The sequence below is a fragment of the Pelophylax lessonae genome (genome assembly GCF_965119305.1).
Source record: "Pelophylax lessonae genome assembly, chromosome: 1".
Lineage (NCBI taxonomy): Eukaryota > Metazoa > Chordata > Amphibia > Anura > Ranidae > Pelophylax > Pelophylax lessonae.
Genome location: NC_138768.1, coordinates 62,056,758 through 62,070,841, shown reverse-complemented (window position 1 = coordinate 62,070,841; position 14,084 = coordinate 62,056,758). Strand labels below are relative to the sequence as shown.

General features: G+C 41.8%; 1 long non-coding RNA gene across 1 annotated transcript in view; it reads right to left on the bottom strand.

Moving 5' to 3' along the window:
- The window catches only part of LOC309545020, a 425,302-nt gene extending 413,074 nt beyond the window's left edge, over positions 1 to 12,228 (bottom strand). The window contains exon 1 of the long non-coding RNA XR_014224868.1: positions 12,135 to 12,228. This is a non-coding gene — a long non-coding RNA (uncharacterized lncRNA). The remainder of the gene's footprint in view (positions 1 to 12,134) is intronic.
- Between the last annotated feature and the right edge of the window lie 1,856 nt (positions 12,229 to 14,084).

The following is a 14,084-nucleotide window of genomic DNA, read 5'->3' as shown; positions in this document are numbered from 1 at the left end:
TCTTTTGTGTTTTTTTCTGACTTTGTCATTTAATGTATTTCCAGCAGCATATGCAGGAGAGCATAAATGTATGTATAAAATGTGACTATACTGTATGTCCTAAAGGCTGGAAGCCACAGAGAAGAAGGCCTAATTTGTGTAGGGAAAAGAATGTGAAATCCACACCACACCATACAATAAAACAACAATACATCACTGCAGGAGCAATGACTAATGTGTACACCAGGCCAATGTGCACTCATCAAGATATCACTTTGGTATAGATTATTTGAGAAATAAACAAATACACCTATAACCGAATGTTTAAAAAGTATACATATTTATTAATTAAACTGTTACTAGACTCACTCTTTTTGCTGAACCACCTTTTAACCACTTCTGGACCAAAAGGATTTGCCCCCTTAAAGACCAGGCCATTTTTCGCGATTCGGCACTGCGTTACTTTAACTGACAATTGCGCGTTTGTACGATGCTGTACCTAAACAAAATTTATGTCTTTTTTTCCTACAAATAGAGCTTTCTTTTGGTGGTATTTGATCACCTTTGCGATTTTTATTTTTTATATCTATAAACAAAAAAAGAGCGCCAATTCTGAAAAAAAAAAAAAAACAATATTTTTCACTTTCTGCTATATAACATTCCCAAAAAGAAAAAAGAAAAAAATCAAATTTTTCAACATTTTAGGCCAATTGGTATACTGCTACATATTTTTGGTAAATAAAAAATCCCAATAGGTGTATTGGTTTGTGCAAAAGTTATCCCATCTACAAACTAGGGGAAAGATTGATGTCATTTTTACTTATTTTATTTTTTTACTAGTATAGGCTGCGATCTGTAATTTTTAGCGGGACTCTGACATTGCGGCGGACAGATCGAACCCCTAACTGACATTTTTTTACACTTTTTGGGAGACCAGTGACATTACTACAGTAATCAGTGCTAAAAATATGCACTGTTACTGTAATAATGACACTGGCAGGGAAGGGGTTAACCCAGGGGTGATCAAAGGGTTAAGTGTGAGCCTAGGGGAGTGTTTTCTAACTGTATGGGGGATGGGCTTGTGAAATCAACACAGAGGCCTGTGATCCTATATAGAAGGATCACAGGCGCTCTGTAATCATTTCAGAGAGAACAATGGTCTGCTGTGTTTACTACAGAAGACCATTGTTCTCTCTCAGCGGGGAACGATTGTGGGTGTCAGGCGGCAATCCCCACTGCCTGGTGGGGGAGTGGGTGGCCGGTTCCCCCCAGGAGCACTCCCGTGAACTGCCGTACAGGTATGGCCATTCGTGCTGCCGCAGTATATATGCAGCAGTCAGCAAGTGGTTAAAGTGCAACTCCAATCAAAACCTTTCTTTTTTTTTTTTTTTGGATGTAGTGAAGAGGCAGTAAAGCACCAGTCAGGTTTGTCCCCTTTAGAGAGACTCACCTTCTTCATTAGTCCTGGTAACCATTATTACCAAGAGTAAATGTGAAAGAAAATACCCAAATTTTGAGTTACCATTCACCAGCACAGGAATAGCAGGGAAGTCTTCCAAATCTTCCAATGGGAACACATATTCTGTAAATAACTGTCTAAGAGAGGATTTGGTTAAACTGGATGTCTTTTTTCAACCTGATTAGCTATGTAACTATAATCAATTTTCCTCACTTTGGAGACAACTTCCTGTTTTGACTATGGGACAGGAAGTGAAGGAAAATCCTCCCCATGGGATACAAATGGCAAAACAAAACTGATAGGATTTATAATCCTCCCCCACTGTATCCAGAATAAAAGAATAAAACAAGTTTGGATATACAGTATAATAATTAGGGGGCAGTAGTACTGCTAGACAGGTGATGAGAGATATAAATAGGCTATTGTGTGACCAACATAATACCATTACTGACCCAGGGCAGAGATAGGAGTCCTAACTGAGCCCAAGCTTGGTAGCCCAGCATCTTCAAATTAGCCAAAAGTTAGAAAACAAAAGTGGCTATATAGTGTGCGTTAAACAGGCCAATGTTGAGCAAAGGCAAAGCTGTAGTAACTTGCAGGACAAGCAGCACAGCCTACAAAAGTAAACTTTTTATGAATCCTGGAGTGGTTGGAAATGAAATCTTAAATCTTGAGAATGGATATGACCCAATCAGCAATGAGCCCTGGTTAACACCCAATGCGGCTTTGAAAGGGCACTACTTCTCCCTGATTTCAAAACCGCTGTTTAGTGTGATTTCATGTGCGGCTTGCCAACATCTCTGCCACTTCATACACAACTGCCAAAAATAGCACAGGAACCTTTTCAAAACCAGTGCAAGTCATAATTGCACTGATTTGACCAATTCCATAGGCAGAACTAGGGTGCAACTTGTCATGCAACTTTGTTCTGTCAAATCGCATGACAAGTCGCAATGATGTGAACGGGACCTTAGTCCTCATGATATTGCAACTGGTAGGACACTTTATTGTCTGGATGAGCACTTCACGGTATTTGCTCACAGTAGGGTAGCTGCAAGGTCTCTTTACACATGAGTAACTTCTGCCATGGGGCTGTAGCTCACCTAAGGGCTTCCCTCAACACAATCCTAAGACACAGTTGACATTCTAGAGAGTGTCTTCCCATACTTAAGCCACCCAGGAAGGGCTACCCTTGCTCAGCCCCTCACTGTTGCTATTTAGACCACCATGGAAGTAATATTTATTTGCACTTAAGCCCCGTACACACTTACCGAATGTCGGCCGAACGATCGGCTGTCTTTTGTCCGTTGCTGTCCTGTCGGTTGAAAAGTGCTAAAGACTGCACACAAATTTTGTCTGCCAACAACAGCCGACTGCAGAAGTGATGTCATGTGATGGTTAACTTTCCGTGTCTTTTTTCTTCTCTGAGCATGCCCAGTCTTGCTCATCTGCTGTTTGTCGGCCGAATTCTGTACTGACTGGCGAACAATCGGGCGTTCTGGTGACGGCCAACAAAAATTTTATAGCCTGCACACCCGATTCTGTTCGGCCAAAAAGTCGCTGTCGGTTGTTAGAAGCATCATACTAACAAGCCGACAATCGGCCGATCGTTCGGCGGCCGAATATTTACGGCCGACAATCGCTACGTGTGTACGGGCCTTAAGGTACATCCAACCTCCTTAATGAAAGGTTCTCCACTCTACAGATGGTCTTCTAATACATTTTCTGAGGCATTGAGCCTCAGCTTCATTGAGCCAGCAAGTTCATTGTCTTAGAATGCCAGATCATGTTGCTTCCTAACACTAGCCTGCACATTTTCTCACACTTATACCAACCTATAGGTCAGACCCCATGCCCAAAAGACTTCTGTTTAGATTGTAGCCCATGATGAGTTTCTGCTCACCGTTGGCCTACACTAAACATCCACCAGTCACATACTCTGAAGAGGGGCCTTCCATCCCTAAATATTCACCTTCATTCTGGAGCTGTCCTCACAGTGCCTCTTATAGCCCACAAGATGTCTTTAGTCTTTCGGGCTTAATGGTACCCAGGGTAACTTTCCCTTAAAAACCAGGAACTCTACTGTAAATGTTCAGTGTCATGGGTCTGTCCACTGAGGAGGCATCACTATGGCATGGTTTTATCCAGGCTCTATCTTGCCCTTATCTCTTGGGGCTGAGATGGTGTGCTGTTGTTTTTTTTTTTTTTGTTTTTTTTTTACACCTGCAGTCCATTTGGTGCTGGGAGGGGTGTGGTGCCCTTCTGATGGGATAAATTAAGGAGCAGGTAGAGGAAGGCTTTTCGCTTCCCCTGTGGGACCTGGAGTCATGTAGGATGATTGCTCACTCACACATGTTAGCACTTGGTTACTACTGATCCTTTATGCCCATTCCTGATTCTTGTTTCACACCCTACCTGTGGTAGCATATACAGTATCTCAAAAAGTGAGTACACCCCTCACATTTTTTGTAAATATTTTATTATATCTTTTCATGTAACAACACTGAAGAAATGACACTTTGCAACAATGTAAAGTAGTGAGTGTACAGCTTGTATAACCCTGTAAATTTGCTGTCCCCTCAAAATAATTCAACATACAGCCATTAATGTCTAAACAACTGGCAACAAACGTGAGTGCACCCCTAAGTGAAAATGTCTAAATTGGCCCCAATTAGCCATTTTCCCTCCCCGGTGTCATGTGACTCGTTAGTGTTACAAGGTCTCAGGTGTGAATGGGGGAGCAGATGTGTTAAATTTGGTGTTATGGATCTCATTCTCTTACTACTGGTCACTGGTAGTTCAACATGGCACCTCATGGCAAAGAACTCTCTGAAGATCTGAAAAAAAGAATTGTAGCTCTACAAAAAGATGTCCTAGGCAATAAGAAGATTGCCAAGACCCTGAAACTGAGCTGCAGGATGGTGGCCAAGACCATACAGCGGTTTAACAGGACAGGTTCCACTCAGAACAGGCCTCGCCGTGGTCAACCAAAGAAGTTGAGTGCACGTGCTTAGCATCATATCCAGAGGTTGTCTTTGGAAAATAGACGTATGAGTGCTGCCAGCATTGCTGCAGAGGTTGAAGGGGTGGGGGTCAGCCTGTGAGCAAATTTAGACTGTTATACAAGCTGTACACTCACTACTTTACATTGTAGCAAAGTGTAATTTCTTCAGTGTTGTCACATGAAAAGATATAATAAAATATTTCCAGAAATGTGAGGGGCGTACTCACTTTTGTGAGATACTGTATATGGTGTATTTTCTGCTAATTTCTGACTCTCGATTCATATTTTATCTTTGTTAGTTTACATATGGTGTCTGTTTGTTTGTTGGTGTCTTTAGTAAATACTATACATTTTTTCCTTATGTGTCTGATGGTAGACCCTATACCTCTGCTCTTTCTTTTTAATTTTTCCTTTCTTCTTTTTTTTTTCTCTGGGTAGATATAATATAATTATTTTTAGCAAGCAATTCCATTTGCTGATGCACACGGGCACTATTTTCACTAGGAGCACATACTCTGGCACTCTCTCTTTTTTCCTGTGGGTTGCACTTTCAGCACACAGGTCACTTTGTCTATGCTTAGTAGGCTCCTTCAACTGTTCTTGATGGGCAACAGGCTTTCTAATCCCATGTATATAATTTCAGGTACTGCTCCTCGGTCTCCCATTGGGGTGCCATGTCTCCCCCCCCCCCCCCCCCCCACACTACTTCCAATCAGACACTTGGTGGTTTTCATTTGGAGGTGTTATATGTTTTTTTCTTCCAACAATATTTTATTGCAAGTAAAAGAACCATACATACATACTAGTGACATAAGATAAGTACATCAGTCTGGAGGTGTTATCTTAGATTGCTACATAGCTGATTTGTAAGTATTGTTCTATTAATGGACATCTATATATATATATATAAATATCACATCATCTACACCATTCCCCCTATTTTGAGGGAATTTTTGAACATATTCTATGAAGCTGTTCTTTGGTTTACAGATTTTACAATGGGCATCTGCACCTGAAGAAGTGAGATTATTGTCTCAAAACGTGTTGAGGTAAAGGATGTATACATCATTATGTTTTGTGAAAAACTTAGAAGAATGGAATTTGTATATGTATCATTGTATGAATACTATGTTGACTGTATGCCGATACACTGTAGTGTTTATAAATCAACTTGCTGTTTTAAAAAAAAATGTATTATTTAAAAGATTTTCATCTATTGCTCAATAAATATTTTTATGCAAATTTTAAGACTCATGGAAAATGTTTTTAGTTCTTTGTAAATGCAAATAGGGGATGGAGGCATGACATTATAAGGCACCAGCACACATTATTATCTATACGGCACCCTTCATTAAAAGCGTATTAGTGTAGACAGCAGCACTGACATCATCACATCTGCTCCTCTACATAGTTACATAGTTAGTCTGGTTGAAAAAAGACACATCAAGTTCATCTAGTTCAACCAATAAAAGGGGGGAAAAAAAAGAAAAGAAAAATAATTACAATCCTATACCCACAGGATCAAGAGGAAGGCAAAAAAAACCCCTGAGAAACACAAAACATGATCCAATTTTCTCCAGCAGGGGAAAAAAAATCCTTCCTTATCCCCCAAAAGGCAATTGGATATTACCTAGATCAACATTACCTATAAATGTTAATATCCAGTTATGTTATATACATTTAGGAAAGAATCCAGGCCTTTTTAAAGCAAGCTACTGAACTGAACAGAACCAGCTCTTGAGGGAGTCTATTTCATATTTTCACAGCTCTAACTGTGAATAAGCCTTTCCTTATCTGGAGAATAAATCTCTTTTCCTCCAGCTGTAAAGAGTGCACACTTGTCCTCTGTGATGACCTTAAAGTGGATAACTTGACACAGAGTTCACTATATGGACCCCTTATGTATTTGTACATGTTGATCATATCCTTCATCTCCTCTTCTCAAGAGAGAATAAATTCAGTTCCTCTAATCTTTCCTCATAGCTGAGCTCCTCCATGCCTCTTATCAGTTTTGGTTGCCCTTCTCTGCGCTTTCTCCAGTTCCCTAACTTTGTAAACTGGTGCCCAAAACAAAACTCCATATTCCAGATGAGGTCTTACTAATGATTTGTACAGGGGCAAAATGATTTCTCTCTCTCTCTGGAGTCCATGCCTCTCTTAATACAAGAAAGGACTTTGCTCACTTTGGAAACCGCAGCTTGACATCGCATGCTGATTATTAAGCTTGTGGTCTACCAGAACACCCAGATCCCTCTCCACCATTGATTCCCCCAGTTGTACTACCCCTAGTATGTATGATGCATGCATATTCTTATCCCCCAAATGCATAGCTTTACATTTATCTACATTAAACCTCCTTTGCCACATAGTTGCCCAATTACACAGTGCATTGAGGTTGGCTTGTAAATTGTAGACATCCTGTAACAAAGTTATTCCACTGCATAGCTTGGTGTCATCGACAATGACTGAAATTATACTTTTACTCCCAGACCCGATATCCTTTATAAATGTATTAAAAAGTAATCATCTGAACAACTTGGGGTACACCACTGATAACCTTAGACCATTCAGAGTAAAAAGCAATAACCGCTACTCTCTGAATTCGGTCTTTTAGCCAGTTTTCTATCCATTTACAAAATTATTTTTCCAGGCCTGTAGACTTTACCTTACACATTAGCCTTGTGTGGAGAACTGTGTCAAACGCTTTTGCAAAATCCAAGTATACTACGTCCACAGCCACCCCTCTGTCCAAGGTTTTACTTACCTCCTCATAAAAAGAAATCAGATTTGTCTGACAACTTTTGTCCTTAATGAATCCATGCTGTCTGTTGCTTAAAATATTTTTTCCAGCAAGAACTCATCTATGTGGTCTTTTATTAAACTCTCCAGTATCTTCCCAACTATAGAAGATAAACTAGCAGGTCTATAGTTACTTGGTAAAGACTTTGATCCCTTTTTAAATGTAGTCACCACGTTAGCCTTACACCAATCCAAAGGTACTATCCCAGTCATTAAAGAGTCAATAAAAGTTTGAAACAAAGGCTTTGAAATGACAGAGCTCAATTATTCTAGGATCTGTGGGTGGATGTCATCTGGTGCAGGTGCTTTATTCACCTTTATTCTGTCTAAATACTTCTGGACCATATTAGTTTTGAGCCATTGTGGCACAGTGGTGTAGTGGTTAGCACTTTCACCTAGCAGCAAGAGGGTCACTGGTTCAAATCCCAACCATGACCACCTGCCTGGAGTTTGCATGTTCTCCCTGTGCCTGCGCGGGTTTACTCCCACACTCCAAAGACATGCTGGTAGGTAAATTGGATCCTGTATAAAAAAAATAAAAAAAAATGGCCCTACTGTGTATGTATATGAGTTAGGGACCTTAGATTGTAAGCTCCTTGAGGGCAGGGACTGATGTGAATGTGCAATGTATATGTAAAGCGCTACGTAAATTGACAGCGCTATATAAGTACCTGAAATAAATAAAATTTAGGGCTGTGTCAATACCATCCCTATTATGGACACAAGCTTCCCCATGCTCTCTTGTATACACAGAGCTGAAGAAAGTATTTAATACATTTGCCTTCGGTTTGTCCCCAGTCACCCACTCTAGATTATTTTGTAAAGGGCCTACATGCTCAGACCTAACCTTTTTACTTTTAATATATTTGAAGAATTTTTGGGGGTTTGTCCTACTATCTCTTGCAATCTGTCATTCGTTTTAAATGTTGGCAGCTTTGATTTCCTTTTTACATATTCTGTTATATTCTTTGTAACATTTAAACGATGATAGTGTTCCTTCATTTTTATATCTTTTAAAAGCTCTTTTCGTATTGTTTAGGGATTTTTTTTAACTACCTGCATCAGTAAGAACCTCTTAGCTCAGAGAAGAGGCAAGGAGGAAGGGTACCTGTGGCATCATATGATGGGTCAGAAGATTGAAGAAAAAGGTAAGTATAAAAAAATATCAGTCAAGGGATATTTAAAGTACAACTAAAGGCAGAAGTACTCATCTCTCCAATGGTCCTTCCAGGCACTGGCTACTTCTCCTATGTCCTGGTTTTCAGGCCTTTTCATTGGCCATCCCGGGACGTCACTGCTGCACTTGAAAAGGAGCTAGTCATCCCAGAACACAGTATCTGGTTGGCAGCTGTAGGCTGTGCTGCGCATGCACAGCTCAGCTTACATTCTGGGCATAGCTGTCATCAGGCAGGTAGGTGCAGTTTATTGAAGAAGAAACATTGCATGTCTCTTCTGCAATAAAAAGCCTGCCTGCTCACAGTGAGTTACAGTGAAACTTTAGTTCAGCTTCAAGAGAGGGAGCAGAGGCAGCCCAAAGGACTGTGGGCAGTAGCGTGAACAACTTATGCTTAGTATATTAGCAGTATATGGCAGACTTACCAACCTAGCAATCCCCTCCAGTGCTGCAGTGTTAGCGCTCTCAGATCTCCAAGTTCAAACTCTTTTTTGATGCTTTATCTGCTGGGCCGCAATGACGACACTGTGATGACATTGCCTGTGTTTTTTTTATTTTTTAGGTTTAATTCCACTTTAATTGCCTCTTTTCAAATGTGAATAAATCCAGTCGATTAAACTCTCCACATAGCATTCCTCCGTGCCTTTTTTTTTTTTTCATCTCGTTGCCTTTCCCCTTATCCTTTCCAGTTCCATGGCATTCTTTTTATGGATTTCTGTACAATCTCTTTTTAATATATCAACAACTATGTACAAGTAGAGTGAAGGCCTACCTAAACAACCTGTTTAACTTATATGCAATTAGCAAGTGATGTAGATGCTGGCAGATAGAAACACAGCACAGAGTGGGGAACGAAGCATCTGACACTCCAAGATGTATATAAATTCAAAAGTGTTGGGCTATTAAGATAAAGTGCTAGTGCATCAAGGATTCAAAAAATACAAATCAATCAAGTGATAAAACAGATACAGTGCCTAGATAAGCATGATTAACATCAACATCCAAGGAAAATGTATTAAAGAGGAAAAAGTGCACAGTGCAAAACAATCCATCAATGAATGCTCAGTGCAGACAGTCCATCAATAAATGTATGTGCCCCTTACCAACAGGTAAGACCTCAAAGATGGGGGTCTGGCTTCACTTTTTTGGGAGAAATCCCCACTGTGATGAATGGATGGCACAATCCAGGACTCAAATTAACTAGAGCAGTTCACAGATTAAGCTCAAGAAGGGACAAAGGCAAACGAGGGACTCATTGTGTAGTAGTATAAAATTGCACCATTTATTAAGATAAAACAACTACTCACATAAGGCAGGTAAAAGATTGCATGTAAAACAGATAGGCATGATCAGCAACCCGGTGGGCGTGATTACATCACCACTGTAGCTACACCCGACACATTTCGTCCAATAGCACGTCACCCAGGGGTATGGAATTATAGCGGTGATAATAATCCACAGTGTATATATATATATATATATATATATATATGTATACAGCCCATACGTCATCTCTAGATACGTCACTCTCAGATGTATGATGGATGGTGAAGATTCAGGTTAATGGCTAGGCTCAAAGTGGAACTAGACCCTCAGCCAAAGAAGTTGCCACCTTGGCCTCTGTTTTATATTCAACTGCCATGATGTTGCACATGTAATCAGTTATGACACCAGCCATTCAATGGTTTGACAGTTTAGTTGAGAACACAACCGATGTGACAGTTACATTCCCGACATGAGTTGTGAATGTACAGTAACTGTTTTTTGAAACTGTTAAGTTAAAGCGGAGTTCCACCCAAAAGTGGAACTTCCGCTTTAGGTAGTGCTAACCCCCTGACATGCCACATTTGGCATGTCATTTTTTTGGGGGGGGGGAGCGCTTACCTAGTTTTGACAGGTACCCGCTCCCACTTCCGCTCGGAGCGCCGCGGCGCCCTGAGCGGAAGTTCTCCTCTCCCCCTCCCTCCCTGCAATCTTCTGGGACATGTCAGAGGTCCCAGAAGATTCCCGGCCAATCACGATGCGTAGCGCAACTCGCGCATGCGCAGTGCGTACCCGGCTGTGAAGCCGCAAACTGTCACAGCCGGGTGCCCACACCAGTGATGCCGGCGCCGGAGAGCAGAGAGGGAGAAGAGCGAGGCTTCGGGCGGCCGCATCGCTGGACCGTTGGACAGGTGAGTGTGTTAGGCTGGAACTCCGCTTTAATGTGGTTAATTATGCTTTAAGGGTCGAGTTGAAGTTAAGGAATAGTAAGGTACTGTTTCTTTTTTAGGATTATTATTAACTGCAGTGTGTTACATTTTATTTGTGCAAAAAGATTTTGGTTCTGAAATTTCTAGCACAAAAGTTACATCGCTAAAAAATCAACCAAGACATTTTCAGAAAGCCAAAAAATAATTAAAAAATAGACAACCTTTATATGTGTAAGTATTTGTAAATATTTATTGTCTCTAGATTTATTTTTGTATAATAATTAATATTAAACAATATTGCGCACCATTAATATATTGGATATAACAAACACCTCTTGTATGGACATGTTCACCTGCTTTAAGACCCGTGAGTGCCACCACTACTATATGCTATATAGTATACTGTATATATTGTAATTGTATATATTTAGTTACATTTTTTTATATAGATATTTTACAAATGTACTGTATACATTTTTTTCTTTTTTTTTATTAAAAACAGGCACACAATATGTACATAAATATATACTGCATATATGTAAACACAGACAAGTAATGCTCACAGATTGCAAAATCACTAAATGAATAAAAGCGTAATATAATATGTCTAAATAACTCATAAAAAATAGTAAATAAAATTTAAATTCCACGGACACAATTTTAATTGTGCATAGAAGCCTCTGAGCAGGTGGTGGGAGTAACTGTACACCAAGGAATTTGTGCACAGTGCGAGCTTAATGCTACTCTTCTAGAATTCAACTTCCTTTTTCGTTTAGGAAAAAAAAAGGAACAGCTTAAACCAAAACATCCAACAGTGCAGGAAGGCTATACTGTCGCTTTAAAAAAAAAAAAGAAAAAAAACCTTAAATATGAATTAGAAAAAAAAAACCTTGCCATTTCCATCCTGGGCTTGATTAATGATTTTTCTGTCTAATAAAAGGTTCACAAACCATCTGTTTTTCTCCCTAATGCCTTGCCCAAAGGTTTTCCGTTCCTATTTTGGGCTCCCGGCCAACTGACATTCCTCTCTCTCTCTCTCTTTTTTTTTCCTAGGCCTTGTAAACAAACCCTTCTCTCTTTTTAATCTTCCAGTGCTGCGTCTTACCCATCGTTATACATATTCATTGCAAGTAAACAGTTTTAGTGTCTACACTTAATCTCTTCCACTGGCAATTACTGTTCTATGCTGTTTTGTAATGCAGAAGGGCCTAGGCTTTCGCTTCTAATAACAGCTGGGCCACAGATGGGGCCCGCAGTCATTGTAGAAAATAAAAATTTACAAGATGTCACTGAAATTTATTTCGGTTTTATGGAGTCACAAGAGGAACCTTTCTGTTATCTGCCTTCAGTGGAAATTTGCAGGCGAGCACCAAGCTCCTGACATTTAATCAAAGGGGGGGTCAGGTGGGGTCGCCAGCACGACTCGCGGGAAGGCAGGTGGACGGCATTAGGCAGTGCCATGGTTAATTTATTTAAAAGTGATCGGTTTAGAGGCGGGCAGCGACTATCTGGCGTGTTTGGATATACCTTGCTAGGAAGGCCGCATTATAAAAAAACGCTCCTGACGCTACAGTCCAAGTTATTAATTTGACGGCGGACCAGGGCAGGTGTTTCCTTTCTGCGGCGGTGGCTAAATCAGTTTGTGTGTTCCAGTAAAAGCACGATGTTTTCTCTGTAAATTATTAATTTGCGGGGAAGCTTGGTGAATTCTAGATAACTGGCAAATTTCGAAATTCTTGGCTTGCATGGTTTTGTTATTTTTGCAGCATTAAAATGAAACCCTACTTTGGAAAATAATAATAAAAATAAAATAATAACAATAATAATGTTAAAGCTGAACTCCTGGCAACAGCTAAATATACATAATAAATACATACGTTTGAGCTGTTTTACCTATCAAAGAATTTTGCATTTCTTTCCATTCAGTTCTGAGATTTATCACGCAGCACTGCCCTATTAGACAAGGCAGGAGATCTGAATTTTTTCTGCTGCAGTTAATTAACATTTATAGGTCTTTGGCTTTTGCTGGACTGTGAAAAGAGAATAGTAAGAGAAAAGTAAATTGATTTCATCTCTCTCTCACTCTGCTCTCTCTTACTAGCATGTTCCTTGCACCTCAGAACAGCTCATTGGCTCCTTGTGCTTCTTCTCTCTCCCCCAGTCTGAGTGCTGCTTGTAAGGAGGCCCCTGGTTGGCCATGGGCACCTCCCTTCATCTTCCTGAAACAGGAACAAGATGGGGCACCAAACACCTGAATTATGGGGGAATTCTGCCATCTTGGTTGCTCACATACTCCTAGTCTGAGGCACGCTTCCAATACTTTTATGGCGCTTTTCCACTGCATGGAACCGAACGGTTCGGCTCGCTTTTGAGCTTTTCCACTGCTGGTACCACATGGTACGGTGTAGGAACGGTTCGGTACGGTAGGGCGGCGCTTTTCCACTGCATGGAAGGGAATGGTACGGCTCTCAAAAACAGTACCACCTCGATTGTGGTTCCAAGAGGTGCCATACCCGGTCAGTGGCGTAGCGTGGGGGGTGCAGGGGGGGCCACTGGCACCGGGCGCAACATTTAGGGGGGCGCATCCCACGCCCGCAATCGGCGGGATCAAAGTGTCCCTTTATTCTGAAGTTGCCCGCCCGGCGCCCGCCCGCACTCCACCTCTTGGCTCAGTGGCCGCCGCTTTGTGCAAGACGAGCGGCGGACCGCTGAAAGTGTCATGCGGCCAGGGGGCGGGGCTGGTCGTGGATGAAGATGCCAGTCTGTGGCTCGGTGCATGTGCCGCACCGCTTCCGGAGTCTCCCCCTGCTGTCCGGCCGGCCACCGACATGCTGTCTCTCCCCTCCTCGAGTCGCCAGTGTATTGGCACAGAACAAGGTAAGTGATGACTTGCCTGCCCCCAGGGTTAAGGGAAGTGGGGGGGGGGTGTCAGTGTAGGGGGGTCAGCATAAGTGTCAGTGTAGGTGTCAGTGTATGGGGGGGAGGCAGTGTAGAGGAGGGTGTGTCAGTGTAGGGGTCAGTGTAGGTGTCAGTGTAGGGGGGGGGGGGTCAGTGAATGTGGAAATGTAGGGGGGTCAGTATAGGGGTCAATGTAGGGGGGTCAGTATAGGGGTCAGTGTATGGGGGAGGTCAGTGTAGGGGGATCAGTATAGGTGTCAGTGTATGGGGGGGTCAGTATAGCTATTAGTGTAGGGGTCAGTGTAGTGGGGGTCAGTGTATGTGGAAATGTAGGGGGGAGTCAGTGTAGGGGTCAGTGTATGGGGGGGGGGTCAGTGTATTTGGGAATGTAAGGGGGTCAGTATAGGTGTCAGTGTAGCTGTCAGTGTACGGGGGGGGGCAGTGTAGGTGTCAGTGTATGGGGGGGGTCAGTGTAGAGGAGGGTGTGTCAGTGTAGGGGGGTCAGCATAGGTGTCAGTGTAGGTGTCAGTGTATGGGGGGGATCAGTGTAGGGGGGGTCAGTGTATGTGGAAATGTAGG